We start from the raw sequence: 16,364 nt of genomic DNA on the forward strand, positions 1-16,364 counted from the left end.
TCAGGAGGAATAAAACTCTTTTTTTTCATATAACAATGAGGAATATTAAACTATTTCATATTTCATATAATGAAATACAAAAGAAATAGTGAGTGGATGATGTCATCCGTCCCCTCATTTGCATTACGACCAGGATGTGCAGATAATTTATTTAAAATTAAGCGAAACTTTGAAATGTCATAACTTTGTTATTTTACATCTGAATTTGATGAAATATTTAGTGCTATGCTTGTTGGAATTTTATCTTTCTATTCAAATCAACTTTCTGTTGGAATGGACTTGTCCTTTGAATGTTGTCAGTTTTGTTAATAGACACAGGACCATCATCATTCAATAGATTAACAAGATTAATTAATGCATATATATAATTATAAGCATAAGCAGTTAAGGGGAGGTAAAAAGGGGAATACAACACAATAATTTAATATGTGAAGGTAAGAGATGATGAATATGAAAAGGGAAGATTGAGAGGGGTATATAAAAGGAGGTCAAAGTAGGTAGAGAAATAGAGATGGATGGTAAAGGCGCTGTCACATCATTCCATGTTTAGCCTTGCGGATGACTTTTTCTACCCGCAGGTCGCCCCCGCATTGACAGTATCTAATGATAATAACAACGGTATATTTACCCAGGGTAGCCACTTCAGTTCCGAAAACTGTTCTCCCAGTGGGCCCTGCTATTATTATTACCTGGCTAAGCTAGGCTACCTATTCAGGTGCACACAGCTTTTTGAGGAATTACTTCTCGCACGCAGTTGCCTGCGGAACACACGTAAATCTGATTTGCACGCAGGAAAGTTTGAACATGCTCAAAACTTTGTTGCGGGTGAATTGCTGGCAATCATCCGCAAGGCTTGCACGGAACAATGTGACAGGGCCTTTAGATACTATGTATATCACAGAAAAAGAAAGATTGGGTATAGAAGGTCATAGTAGTAGGAGAGAGGGATGGTGAGATACTATGTATATTACAGAGCCGAGAAAGTAGGATAGGGTATAGAAGGTCATAGTAGTAGGAGAGAGAGGGATGGTGAGATACTATGTATATCACAGAGAAAGTAGGATAGGGTATAGAAGGTCATAGTAGTAGGAAAGAGGGATGTGAGATACTATGTATATCACAGAAAAAGAAAGATTGGGTATAGAAGGTCATAGTAGTAGGAGAGAGGGATGGTGAGATACTATGTATATTACAGAGAAAGTAGGATAGGGTATAGAAGGTCATAGTAGTAGGAGAGAGAGGGATGGTGAGATACTATGTATATCACAGAGAAAGTAGGATAGGGTATAGAAGGTCATAGTAGTAGGAAAGAGGGATGTGAGATACTATGTATATCACAGAGAAAGTAGGATAGGGTATAAAAGGTCATAGTAGTAGGAGAGAGGGATGGTGAGATACTATGTATATCAAAGAGAAAGTAGGATAGGGTATAGAAGGTCATAGTAGTGGGAGAGAGAGGGATGGTGAGATACTATGTATATCAAAGAGAAAGTAGGATAGGGTAAAGAAGGTATGTCATAGTAGAAAGAGAGAGGGATGGTGAGATACTATGTTTATAATCAAAGAGAAAGTAGGAAAGGGGAGAAAAGGTCAAAGAAGGGAGAGAAAGAGAGAGAAGAATATTAAAGGGAAAGAGGTGTAGGGTCAAGAAAAAGGTCAAAGGTTTGTTGCGCAATATTACACTATATTGCGCAATATTGTGAAACAATCCATTTCATCATGTAGGGTCCATTAGTTCTTTGCTGGGTATTGCGCAATACTATACCATATTGCGCAATATTGCGCAACACTCCATTTCACCATATAGGGTCCATTAATTCTTTGCTGGGTATTGCGCAATATTGCGAAACACTCCATTTCATCATGTAGGGTCCATTAGTTCTTTGCTGGGTATTGCGCAATACTATACCATATTGCACAACACTCCATTTCCATTGGAGTGTTGCGCAATATTGCGCAATATGGTATAGTATTGCGCAATACCCATCAAAGAACTAATGGACCCTACATGATGAAATGGAGTGTTGCGCAATATGCGATATTGCGATACACTCCATTTCATCATGTAGGGTCCATTAGTTCTTTGCTGGGTATTGCGCAATACTATACCATATTGCACAACACTCCATTTCCATTGGAGTGTTGCGCAATATTGCGCAATATGGTATAGTATTGCGCAATACCCATCAAAGAACTAATGGACCCTACATGATGAAATGGAGTGTTGCGCAATATGGTGTAGTATTGCGCAATATTACGCAATACCCAGCAAACCACTAATGGACCCTATATGATGAAATGGAGAGTTGCGCAATATGGTATAGTATTGCGCAATATTGCGCAACACTCCATTTCACCATATAGGGTCCATTAATTCTTTGCTGGGTATTGCGCAATACTATACCATATTGCGCAACTCTCCATTTCATCATATAGGGTCCATTAGTGGTTTGCTGGGTATTGCGTAATATTGCGCAATACTACACCATATTGCGCAACACTCCATTTCATCATGTAGGGTCCATTAGTTCTTTGATGGGTATTGCGCAATACTATTCCATATTGCGCAACTCTCCATTTCATCATATAGGGTCCATTTAGTGGTTTGCTGGGTATTGCGTAATATTGCGCAATACTACACCATATTGCGCAACACTCCATTTCATCATGTAGGGTCCATTAGTTCTTTGATGGGTATTGCGCAATACTATACCATATTGTGCAATATTGCGCAACTCTCCATTTCATCATATAGGGTCCATTAGTGGTTTGCTGGGTATTGCGTAATATCGCGCAATACTACACTATATTGCGCAATATTACGAAACACTCCATTTCATCATGTAGGGTCCATTAGTTCTTTGATGGGTATTGCGCAATACTATATCATATTGCGCAATATTGCGCAACACTCCACTTCACCATATAGGGTCCATTAATTCTTTGCTGTGTATTGCGCAATACTATACCATATTGCGCAACTCTCCATTTCATCATATAGGGTCCATTAGTGGTTTGCTGGGTATTGCGTAATATTGCGCAATACTACACCATATTGCGCAACACTCCATTTCATCATGTAGGGTCCATTAGTTCTTTGATGGGTATTGCGCAATATATACCATATTGCGCAATATTGCGCAACACTCCATTTCACCATATAGGGTCCATTAATTCTTTGCTGGGTATTGCGCAATACTATACCATATTGCGCAACACTATACCATATTGCGCAACTCTCCATTTCATCATATATAGGGTCCATTTAGTGGTTTGCTGGGTATTGCGTAATATTGCGCAATACTACACCATATTGCGCAACACTCCATTTCATCATGTAGGGTCCATTAGTTCTTTGATGGGTATTGCGCAATACTATACCATATTGTGCAATATTGCGCAACTCTCCATTTCATCATATAGGGTCCATTAGTGGTTTGCTGGGTATTGCGTAATATCGCGCAATACTACACTATATTGCGCAATATTACGAAACACTCCATTTCATCATGTAGGGTCCATTAGTTCTTTGATGGGTATTGCGCAATACTATATCATATTGCGCAATATTGCGCAACACTCCACTTCACCATATAGGGTCCATTAATTCTTTGCTGTGTATTGCGCAATACTATACCATATTGCGCAACTCTCCATTTCATCATATAGGGTCCATTAGTGGTTTGCTGGGTATTGCGTAATATTGCGCAATACTACACCATATTGCGCAACACTCCATTTCATCATGTAGGGTCCATTAGTTCTTTGATGGGTATTGCGCAATACTATACCATATTGCGCAATATTGCGCAACACTCCATTTCACCATATAGGGTCCATTAATTCTTTGCTGGGTATTGCGCAATACTATACCATATTGCGCAACACTATACCATATTGCGCAACTCTCCATTTCATCATATAGGGTACATTAGTGGTTTGCTGGGTATTGCGCAATACTACACTATATTGCGCAATATTGCGAAACACTCCATTTCATCATGTAGGGTCCATTAGTTCTTTGATGGGTATTGCGCAATACTATACCATATTGCGCAACACTCCACTTCACCATATAGGGTCCATTAGTGGTTTGCTGGGTATTGCGTAATATTGCGCAATACTACACTATATTGCGCAATATTGCGCAACACTCCATTTTATCATGTAGGGTCCATCGGTTGTTACCCCAAATTAAATGCAACAACCCAATTCATAGAAATAACCAATAAGAGAGAAAGAACTAGGGATGAGGTACACCCCTAAATTAAATGTAACAACCCAATTCAGAGAATAACCGAAAAAAAGAACTTGGGATGAGGGATACCCCCAAATTAAATGTAACAACCCAATTCAGAGAACAATCAATAAGAAAGAAAGAACTATGGATGAGAAACACCCCAAAATTAAATGTAACAACCCAATTCATTGAAATAACCAAAAAGAAAGAAAGAACTTGGGATGTGTAACACCCCCAAAATTAAATGCAACAACCCACTTCAGAGAATAATCAATAAGAAAGAAAGAACTAGGGAGGAGAGGTAAATGACCTGGATGGTTAAGTATAATGAAGAATCCGGGTGAAGAATGCACAACAAAAGACAAGATCATTTTTTAGGGGTGGGCAGGATTGTCTATTCAATTTGAACATAATCTAAAGGTAAACAATAAATAACATGCAACCTAACTAAAATGGAATAACCCAATTCATAAACTAACCAATGAGAAAGAAAGAATAAGGGATGAGGATAGGTAAATGACCTGGATGGTTGAGCAATGTTTAACAAAGGAACCAGATGTGAGGATGGAATAAATGAGCACATCTGAATAGGAAAGGAATGAAGATGACTACAATAGTAGAACAATGACTGATGTGATGAGAAGAACAGAAGTATCTAATGAAACTGAAATGAAGAACATCCCAAACTGAAGTGAAAAGAATACCTAACAAAACCAAATAGAGAAGTTCAACAAAGGAAAACCTAACGGAACAAATGGCCATCCTATAATACTAAATGCTTCACCGGTTATATTCAGTAGTGTGCAATACAGAATCAGGATATCGTTCAATGAATTGGCCTTCTAGGGAGTTGGGCTAGTACACAATGTCTCAGGTTTTACTGGGATATTCCATTGGATCATGTAGGGTCCATTGGTTGACCAATAACATATATTTCTATAGGTTAATATTGCACAATAACTCGTGCCGTGGGATCTGAATTATTCTTACATGTGACTTTTATCACGCTGAAGAGTGGGTTTGCTCTGAATAAATTACATCATCATCATCACCACCATCGCTACTACTACCATCACCATCATCCTCATCACCACACCACCATCGCTACCACAACCATTATCATCACACCACCATCGCTACCACAACCATCATAATCACTATCATCATTATCACCATCATCATCCTCATCACAACACCACCATCGCTACCACAACCATCATAATCACTATCATCATCATCACCATCATCATCACCATCATTACCACCATCACCATCATCATCATAATCATCATCATCATCATAATCATCATCATCACAATAATCATTATCACTTAGTCTCATGTAGATACATACTATTGAACATCTGCCTAAATATACTCACACACAAATGAATTAGAAGAAGTTACGTTTTTGTAAAAAAAATTGTTATTTATACATCACAAATTTCAATTAACACGGACTCTGACAGCCATCAAAATTAAATTACTTAAAATATTCAATCCTTTTTTTATATGTCAAAAAAAGGTTTCCCTACATTTGAAATTATAAATTTTCAATATTCTCTCATAATAGGTTGAGGGGGTAGGATTATGCACCCCCCCCCCCAGGTATCAGGGTAAGTAATATGAAATTTCATAATTATGCACAAACTGTGCATTCTCTAAATTTAAATAATCACAGAATATGGGATTGATCATGTGCATTATACAATTATTCTATGATTTGTATTGAATCATAAGTTTATGGGGCACCAATTGTACTTGAGAATGCGTGACTTTTGATTTGTTTATATTGCACATCAAAATATCTTTTCTAAGAATCTCTATATTATTCTAACATAGGCTGGGACAACATGAACATGAACATGAACATTTGTACTGTCTATTGTACAACATTAAGAATAAATCATGATTAATGGTGTTAATAAACTTGGACATATTACATAAGGAGCATCATGTCTGATTATTTTCAGAGAAATTCATTATTTCAATGAAATAGACCATTAAATTGTGCACACTTGATTTCAAGAGTGTACATGTATTTTCCCTTAATATGAAGTACATATTTGTATTAATGACAAATCTCTTGCATATTCAGAACACGGAAAATACTTGTTTAGGGTGCTTTTTGAAACCCCATGGTCACGCGTGGTATCCATTCGTCAATGGAAGAGCTCCATTAGATAAAAGTAGCAATCAATTGCAATGGCTGTTAAATCAAGATCATTGATACACATGCATTTTGTTCAAACAGTGACCAATCAGAATTATATCAAATTTGCAAGTGATCCCAAATCTTTGTCATACAAAAAAATAGAAGTGATTTTTTTTGTTACATTACTTAGAGTTAATCTTAAAATTGATTGTACAGGTAGTTTGCATGTTACGGGAACTGCTCCCTACAATTCTAGTTTGTTCTGAAAAGTAACTACCTTGCGCTTGTTATACCAGTCAACAAGCTTTTGGTAATTTTCCTTTAGTAGGTGTTTCAAACTGCACTTCATTTCAGGTATAAAGAAATCATAGATAACTCATGTGCATGAAACAAACAAGTGGCCTAGGTAGATTATTGGAAACACATTTGTAAGAAATTCTTGTGTTTTTGACAGTTTGTGTGACTTCAGGGAAAATAATTCAAACCAGCAATCATAATGACTTCAGAATACTATATCAAAGATTAAGTTAAGTGACCTACCATTCTCAAAACAATAATAACTTGCCATGAAAAGAAGCAAAAATTGTAAGGGGTGCACCTTCGGTAGTCTTGCTACATTATGTGATTCAGCATGGGCGTAGCGATGACTTTGAAACAACTAAGATGAATGATTTTTCGCCAAAAAAAACAACATTCATTTTTTTATAAAACACTGACCTCATATGACCTTTAACCTTCACCAGGTGATCTGAAACTTCATTCATCTATTCGCCAATACAAAAATAGGTAAGTCTTATGAGACTTTGAATAACTTCAAAACATGTAACCAGACAATCACATTGTGGGTGATGTGCGTGCAGCTTTTCATCATGATCAGGAGACACAACATGAATATAATGTACATATAATACGTGTCATGCAACCCTCTTCCAACTGATTTCCATCTGACACTTTAACCTAGCTGCCATCCAGCTGGTGCTCTTCTAGATGTGTTTGCTCGCTGTTGCTCTTAAGGCGGGGCATCTTCCATTTGGCTGAGGGACTACTAAATCCTGTCTTGCCCTTCTTGATGGAGTTTGGTCCCATTGAGGAGGGCGTTCCCCTGAGTTTGAAATAGAATAAGATTAACACTTCAAGTTAGTTCATCTATTACAAAATAGCAGATTACATAGTATTCATTTTACACTTTAACATGAAATAATAATTTGGAACCTACAATATAGGAAGGTCCCTATTACATGAAAACAAAAAACTCTAGACAGTTAGAGCAAGAGATATAATGCTATGGTCGCAAATATCTTGACGAAACAGTACAAATGATTTTTATACATGGAAATAAATGGTATGAAATCATTCATAATGTTCGTAAAGGTATTTGTGAGCGTAGCAAAAACTCTCACACACACATTCAAAGCTCAAATTCAAAAAAGAAATTAACAAGAAAGGTAGAAAAACAAGTGATATAAAAAGTTCTAAAAGAATCACGTATTAAGCCATGGATGCCATCTTTACAAAGATAAATAATTTATACATTACTTAAATCTCATAATTGTAGTACTAGATCTTATATTGCACTTCTTATTATTGAATATGAATAACTTGTCTGCCGACACTACTCCAGATTGAAAACTAGCACATCAATGATGTGGAGCTCATCCAGCATCTCGCAACAAAATATAACACAATCTTTAATTTCAGCCCAGTTGACACTGTAGTGAATTATATTGGTGACATAAATTAAGGAAACAAAAGTATATGAGGCCCTCAGATGGAACAAAAAAAATCAAAATCAGTCAACAAATAAATAAGAAGCATTTTTTATTAGTTTTGAAAAATATGCATAAATTAGCATATTTAATGAGTTTCCAAATTTTGTGTAGAAATTTAGTATCCCCACCTGGAGCTATCATATAAAGCAAACAAAATTGAAATTGACCAACAAATGAAGGAGATTTTTTTTTTTCTATTCATGAATAAATTTTGCAAAAATTAGCAATTTTCTAGTCAAAATTTCAAAATTCTGAGTGGAAATTTGGTGACCCTCAGGTAGCTCTACCAGATGGATGAAAAAAAAATTAAAATTGGTCAACAAACAGAGGAAGCGTTTTTTATCATTATGAATAAATTTCGCATTAATTAGCATAAAAAATTTTCTAGTCAAAATTTCAAAATTCTGTGTACAAGTTTGGTGAACTTCATGCAACTATACCAGATGGAAGAAAAAAAACTCAAAATCAGTCAACAAATAAAGAAGAAAAAGCATTTTATTTGAATTTTTATGCATTAATTAATTTCACATAAATTAGAATAAAAAAAATTCTCGTCAAAATTCTAAAATTCTGTGAAGAATTTTGGTGAACCTCATGAAGCTCTACCAGATGGAAGCAAAAAAATAAAAATCGGTCAACAAATAAAAAAGCAGTTTTTGTGAATTTTGAAAAATGTGCATAAATTAGCATATTTAATGAGTTACAAAATTCTTTTTAGAAGTGTTGAATGCCCACCTAGTTCTGTCATATAAAGCAAACAGAATTGAAATCTAACTTGAAATGACGAAAAAGATTTTGAAATTCGATCAACAAATAAGAAGAGGCATTTTCTGTGATTTATGACTAAATTTTGCATAAAATAGCATAATTTTCTACTCGAAATTTCAAACTCTGTGTAGAAGTTTGGTGAACCTCATGAAGCTCTACCAGATGGAAGGAAAAATCAAAATCGGTCAACAAATAAAGAAGCATTTTATGAGAATTTTTAAGAATATGCATTAATTAATTTTGCAAATATTAGCATAACATTGTTTCTAGTCATAATTTCAAATTTTTTTGTAAAAGTTAAGTGAACCTCATGAAGCTCTACCAGATGTAAGCAAAAAAATAAAAAGTGGTCAACAAAACAAAGAAGCCTTTTTTTTTTTTTTTTTAAATGCACATAAATTAGCATATTTAATGAGTTTCAAAATTCTGTGTAGAAGTTTTGAATCCCCCACCTAGTGCTATCATATTTTTATAAAGCAAACAGAATTGAAATCGGACTTGATATGACAAAGAAGAAGCATTTTGCAATTGTGGACGACGACAGACGACGGACGCCACGCCAAGGCATAATCTCATCTGGCCCTTAGGGCCTGATGAGCTAAAAAGGGACCTCTAGAGTTATTTACATTAGATTATTCAAATCATTCACTGCACAAAAGTCAAGATAACAAACCTGTAAAGAGCTTTACATCTCCTAAAAACTCTGAAACCCATTGATTTTTCAATTAAAAGTCTGTAAAACCCCCACTTGGGAGAAAAGAATTGGCCCTCGGAGCTTGGGACAAATTAATGCAATGTAAATATTTTGCACCTATGTGTGAACTCGGGAAGGAGAAGGGGAGGGGAGAGGAGAAGAGGAAGAAAAGCATGATATTCGAAACTGGCTAGAATGTTGGGAATTTTTTGGGGATCATATATATAGACTGACAGGAGAATGATGAAAGTATTTCTCATTCATATTTTCTTATATAATTTGTTTACATCAGCTTGCTTTTGGTGTAGACTTGGGCTAAGGTAAGTAAGATTTTAAAGTCCAAAAAAATCATTCATTGTTTCTCAGAGGGTATAGTCAGATAGAGCGCATTATGTGATAGGGCTTATAAAAGTGATAATAAATGTCAGGATACAAAGAGATACAAAGAGATAAACAAAGTTTTGACATCAACTTACATCACTTTCAGCTGTAAAGGCTTTAGCTGCTGTTCCACCAAGTTTCAAGATCTTTTCTCCTTCTTCTAAGGCTCCTTTAGTTTCTAGGCACAAAGAAGAAAGGATCACAATAGATAGATGGCAATAACGACGATCAATTTTCGCACTAGTTTACACCCAGCCTACACTAGTATCCACCCACTGATAGATGACCCTATTTGCACTTTCTAAATAGAGATAACTGGCTTTCCTTACATTATTTGTTACATATGCATTCAAAATATTGTATACTTTATCGACATTGTGATTATTTGGGGAAATGTGACTGATTTTAAGGAGAAATAAACAAACCATTTACCCCCCCCCCCCTAAAAAAAGGAAGATTGATGATGATTATCCCAAACCAAACAATTTCTCTTCTTATGAGGCTTTATTATATTTTGCTGTGTCATAAGAAGCCCCGGCTATTTTTTTCTTCTTGTTGTTTCAATTTAAATTCTGTTTACATTTCATAGAAGCTTCAGTTTTCTATTATAAGTTCTTGTCACTTTTTAGAAGTACTTTTGTTGAAATAAATGTTGCATTTCATCACATTTCTTTCTCTGTATTTGATTTTGTTTATGTTTATTATAATGTATACTTGGTATTCATTCAACTTCCAACAATGTTTTGTTTAGCCTTAGGCCTACTTTGTTTTTGCTCTTTACACATTTCTTTATTTTCTTTAATTTCATTCTTCTTTATAATTTTCCTTTCCATGCCATTGTTACACCTCTTTCTCTAATTCCATAAATTCTTCATATGGAATAATATGTTTTTCATCCTCATGCTCCTAAAATAATTTTCACGTTCACATTACTCTCCATTCTCAATCAACAACCATCATAAACTATAGGATTCAAACAGTATGCAATATAGAAGCAGTGAGATTCAAGGCATTTTCTGATACTGTATTCTCATTTCAATTAAGTATATTTTTATTTGTTTCCTTTTTATAAATCTTCTTTTCAAGAAACTTATTTGTATTATATTTTGTGCAAAATTTAATATTCAAACAATTCAACATATCGAATGAGACAGAAAAAAATTAAACCTTATAGTCTAGGAGATAGGGGGCTTTATTCAGAATTTTTGGTGGGGAAGGTTTGACAAGCTTATCCGGGGTAAAACTGATTCCAAAAATGTCACTCTTATTGACCGTACTCACGCCATTTTGGTCATTTTGGCCAAATTTTGACCAAAATTGACCATTTTGACCACTCTTTGGAAAATGGTCCCTTAACAGACTGCTTTTGTAGCCACATGCAATTAAAAGGGTCTATCTTAAGTAAAAATGCACACAAATTTCAGATAAAGTGCTTTCATTTGCCAAATCACAATAGCAGTGGTCATTTTGGCCATAATTTGGACAAAAATGACAATTTTCATGATTTTTTGGCCGAAATGTGTTACAAATATTGATCAGAGCTACGACTGGATGTTTTTAAGAAATCCACATTTATTTTCAAAATGTGCGCTGGATCATAACCATCAACCTCATGTAATTTATCCATCAGTTTTGACCTATGAGGGTCATTTTGGGTACTTTAGACATAACTGACCATTCGCGCAGTTTTGCATTATTAACTGCTCAAATAGGCAGGAAATTGAGGTCTTTAGCATGTTTTATTTCTTCCCTTATAAAATGAGAATGCATTTAAATGTCCTACTTGTGTAGAATTTTATGCTGATTCCTAATATATCAGTCTTAATGACCCTATTTAACAGTTTAAGGTCATTTTGGCCACTTATGGCCCTTAAAATGACCAATGGCATCAGTTCAATTTATCCAAAAAAACTTTGAATGTTACCAGAATCGTTACAAGGGCATACTGTGACACCTAACATTGGTGTATTAATCCTTTAAATTTAACATCTCAAACGTATTTTGACCTCATGCAATTTATTCCATCAGTTTTGACCTATGAGGGTCTTTGGCGTACTTTAGACACAACTGACCATTCGCGCAGTTTTGCATATAATAAACTGCACATAGACAGGAATTTGAGGTCTTCAGCGTGTTTTATCTTCTTCCCATATAAAATGGAAATGCATTCAAAGGTTCATCTTATGTAAAATGTGATGCTGATTCCAAATATATCAGTCTTAATGACCCTATTTAACATCTTAAGGTTATTTTGGCCACTTATGGCCCTTAAAATGACCAAATGGCATCAGTTCAATTTATCCAAAAAAACTTTGAATGTTACCAGAATCGTTACAAGGGCATACTGTGACACCTAACATATTGGTGTATTAATCCTTGAAATTTAACATCTCAAACGTATTTTGACCTCATGCAATTTATTCCATCAGTTTTGACCTATGAGGGTCATTTGGCGTACTTTAGACACAACTGACCATTCACGCAGTTTTGCATAATAAACTGCACATAGGTCTTCAGCATGTTTTATCTTCTTCCATATAAAATTGAAATGCATTCAAAAGTCCATCTTGTGTAAGTTTGATGCTGATTCCAAATATATCAGTCCTTATGACCCTATTCAACAGCTTAAGGTCATTTTGGCCAATTATGGTCCTTAAAATGGCCAATAACATCAGTTCAATTTATCCAGAAATACTTCGAATGTTACCAGAATCTTAACAAGGGTGTGCTGTAATACCCAACACTGGTGAATGAATCCTTAAAATTGAGCACCCCCAAAGTTGACTACCTTGGTCATTTTGGCCACCTTGACCCCCCCCCCCCCCCCCCCCCCCCCGGCCAGCCCTGCTAATTGTGTATGTTAATTCAGGTTATATCGAACATGGTGAGGAGAAATTTTGGATTGCGTTAATATTAGCATCAATTATTGTTAAATGGGGAAGTTTGAAAGCTTCTTGGTGGAAATCAATGAAATTATTCCACACAGACCAGTGTTATTGGTATAACTATTGGACCCTCTGGTCATTTTGACCACGTTTCTCTCAATATTGACCAGTGACCATGGACCCTAGGAATCTCCAATTAGTGGAGGGATCAGCTAAGAGAGAGACCACACATGCTTTGATGAGTCAAAAAGGGCTCAAATGCTGGTCAGTATCATTATCAGCATGAGCTACCAATAATCGGTGAAGAGTGTTGATAATTGTGATAAAATCCTTTACATCGAGCATACATAAGGTTGTTTGACCATGCACCGTGGTCATTTACATGATTTTAGCCACCTTGACCACACAGTAAATATTTATGTAAACTTCACATATATGGGGCAGCAAATTCAGGAATGAGACATTTTAGCATCATTTACATGTTATGTTAAGACACTTTTCTAGATTAATGTAGATTAATGATTCCAAATATATTAGTCTCAATGACCATTTATGAGCTAGTGGTCATTTTGGTCGCTTTTGGTCCCGAAAATGACCAATCACATTTGCATGTATCAAAGAGGATTCAAATGTTGTTGTCGCTCCGTATTGTTAATAAGATGTATTATATCAATTATTGATTTCAATATGATATGACTAATAGCACATTATCAAAATTTTGAAACCAATTTGGCAATTTTGACTATTTATTGCATGTATGACTTTTGTAAATAAACATGACAGGAGCAATTGTGGAAATGCGTTCAATCCCTTTCGATTGGAAATATCACAAGCTCACCTTGAGTAAAAAATTGTGCCAAATACCTCACCACTGTGTAATATGGCCCAAGTGGTCATTGAGTAGCCATAACATCATTCCCTCCTTTTTAATTTAAATATACAGATAAATATATTCTAGAGGAAGGCACTAATCCTGAATTCAAAGGTGCGTCATTACAAAGCTATTGGTCAAAGTGAATTTCACGAATAGATTTGACCATGATGCATTTTTATTACCTTTGCCATTTTGTATAATGTTTCACAAACCTCACATTGGCATGATTGGTAAAGTTGAAAGTGGAAAATTTGCCCTAAATTGTTAAAGAGTGACCAAATTCGGCACAGATAATAATTTCATATAGAGAATGTGTTTTATTACCCAGTACGTCTTCAAAAGAAGGGTAAATTTGCTGCTCACCAATCATGCCAATGTGAGGTTTGTGAAGCACTGTACAAGAAAAAACAAAGATGGTAAAAATGAATGATAGTCAAAACTCTTTGTGAACTTCACTGTGACATATTTTGCTTTGTAATGATTCTCAGTACAACTTGACTTTAAAGAAGGAACATAATGCTGGCTATTTAGGAACATACAGTGATCAAAGGGGCCACAGTAGACAGTCACATGATATTTGGCACAATTTTTACTCAAGGTGATCCTTTAATATTTCCCATCAAAAGGGATTGAACGCATTTCATCATGTTCATAGACCTACAATTGCTGCTAAGTCATGTTTATTTCAAAATTCACACATTGGATAAACGGTCAAAGTAACCAAAATGGTCACATTTTGATTATGTACTATTAGTAATATCATATTGAATTAAATAATCTGTCACTGATTATGATTGATACAACAAATCTTACAAAAATATAGAGCAAGAACATTGGAATACTTTTGATACATGTAATTGTCATTGCTAATTGTAGGGACCAAAAGTGAAAATGACCACTAAGTAGTCATTAAGACTGATATATTCTAAATCATTGTATTAATCTGGTGCAGAAAGTTTTTGTAATATGTCCTATCTAACATCATTCTTGAATTCGTTCCCATGAATTACAAAATGGTCAATGTGCCTGAAATCATGAAAATGACCAAAGTGCATGGTCAAACAACCTTATATATACTTGATGTAAAGGTTTTTATCACATTCATTAAACTCTTGATTATTGGTGTAGTGGCTCACGCTGAAAATTATATTACGCAACATTTGAGCCCTTTTTAAATCAAATAATGTGTGGTCACTAGAAATTATTGAGGAAAAGTGATCAAAATTACCACAAATTCCAATAGTTCGGCCAATAACACTGATTCATATGGAATCATTGCATTGATTTTCACCCAAAAGCTTTCAAACTTTTCCCATTTAACAATAATTGATGCTAATATTAACACAATCCTGAATTGTCTCCTCACTATGTTCACGAAAGGCTAATTTAGTATACACATTGGGCAGGGGACAATCTGGCCAAAATGACCAAGGTTGTCAAAATATTTTTGGGACACTCAATTTAAATGATTAATACACCAGTGTTAGGTGTCACAGCACACCCTTGTAACGATTATAGTAACATTCAAAGTATTTTTGGATAAATTGAAGTATTGAACAGATGGTATTAGTCATTTGGGGGCCAAAAAGTGGCCAAAATGACCATGGGGTCCTTAAGACTGACATATTGGGAATCAGCATGAAATTCTACACAAGAACGACCTATGCATCATTCCCATTTTATAAAGGAGGAAGATAAAGCACACTGAAGACCTCAAATTCCTGCCGATTTGCACAGTTATTATGCAAAATTGCACGAATGGTCAGTTACCCAAAATGGCCCTCATAGGTCAAAAGTATAAACTAATGATATAAATTCCATGAGGTCAAAATACTTTTGAAATGTTCATTTCAAAGGATTAATACACCAATGTTAGATGTCACTTAGATGTCACAGCACATCCTGGTAACGATTCTGGTAACATTGAGGTCTTTTGGATAAATTGAACTGATGTTATTTGTCATTTTTATGGCCATAAGTGGCCAAAATGACAATAAGGTGTTCAATAGGGTCATTGAGGCTGATATATTTAGAATCAGCATAATATTCTATACAAGATGGACATTTGCATTCCCATTTTATAAGGGAAGAAGATAAAACACGCTGAAGACCTCAAATTCCTGCCTATGTGCGAATGGTCAGTTATGTCTAAAGTACCCCCAAATGACCCTCATAGGTCAAAACTGATGGAATGAGGTCAAAATAATTTTGAGATGTTCAATTTAAAGGATTAACACACCCCAATGTTAGGTGTCGCAACACACCCTTGTAACGATTCTGGTAACGTTCGAAGTATTTGGGGTAAAATGAACTGTATATGTGCACTTTATTATGCAAAACGTCGTGAATGGTCAGTTATGTATAAAGTACCCCCAAATGACCCTCATAGGTCAAAACTGATGGAATGAATTACATAAGGTCAAAATACTTTGTGAGATGTTCAACTTAAAGGATTAACACACCAATGTTGGCATGATTAGGTGTCGCAGCACACTTGTAATGGTTCTGGTAACGTTCAAAGTATTTGGGGGTAAAATTAACTGATGTCATTGGCCATTTTAAGAGCCATAAGTGGTCAAAATGACCACAAGCTATTAAA

This window comes from Lytechinus pictus, chromosome 3 (genome assembly GCF_037042905.1).
Source record: "Lytechinus pictus isolate F3 Inbred chromosome 3, Lp3.0, whole genome shotgun sequence".
Classification (NCBI taxonomy): Eukaryota; Metazoa; Echinodermata; class Echinoidea; order Temnopleuroida; family Toxopneustidae; genus Lytechinus; species Lytechinus pictus.